The sequence below is a fragment of the Sciurus vulgaris genome (assembly GCF_902686455.1).
Source record: "Sciurus vulgaris genome assembly, chromosome: 16".
In the NCBI taxonomy this organism is placed as follows: domain Eukaryota; kingdom Metazoa; phylum Chordata; class Mammalia; order Rodentia; family Sciuridae; genus Sciurus; species Sciurus vulgaris.
The window spans coordinates 21,504,529-21,505,308 of record NC_136477.1 but is presented as its reverse complement, the minus strand read 5'-3'; positions in this window follow the sequence as shown (position 1 = coordinate 21,505,308).

Sequence of the window (780 nt, the reverse complement as noted above, 5' to 3'; positions counted from 1 at the left end):
GTTGGGTATGGCCAGAGTTCTGGAACTACAAGCCACCAGTTCAGAGATTGGCTGCCAAGGGAGGGGGCCCTGGGAGACTCCTGCTGCAAGGGTTCAAAACAACAATAAGCACTGGAATTAAGACCTGGCAGGAAGTGGCTCAAAGGAAATGCTTGTGATATGTATCCATGCATTACATTTTCACCACAGAACTTTCAAAATAAGAGTAACCAAGGAAGTTCATTTACCTTGTTTTCAGTGCTCCTGGGGATGGTGGTGGTGGAGAGGAGGCCCTTTGCCTTAGTTCCAAGCCCAGGGCTGGTGAGCTTCCCTGGTCACCTTCCCAGATCCAGGCCAGACTGCATAGGGTCAGGGGCTTAGAGGCTCCTTTGGTTCTTAGCCGACCTTTCTTATCACTTTTGTTTTGAAATTGCTCTGTGTTGTGTAATCACTCCCTGGTGTTTCATAAGATTTAGTTGTTTTATCAGCATTAAGAAGGCTGCTTGAGAGATGTTGTCATTTGATTACTCAGCTGGTCTTCATACTCTGGGGAAGAAGGAAGGCTGTTCTTGATGGCCTGGGGGCTGTTCCTTTAAGCCTGTTCTTCATTCCCAGTGCAGCGGGTTGGAATTAAGTCTCCTCATGAATAGAGCAGCCTTTGTTTTTTTTTTTTTCCAGGGAAGCCAAAACTCCTAAATCCATCTTAAAGAACCCTGGGGAAGGTGCTGATTCATGAAGGGGCGTATTTCAGCCATGGCTTTCGGGCATTTCAGTTAGACAAATAGGTTAAGGTGTTAGGAA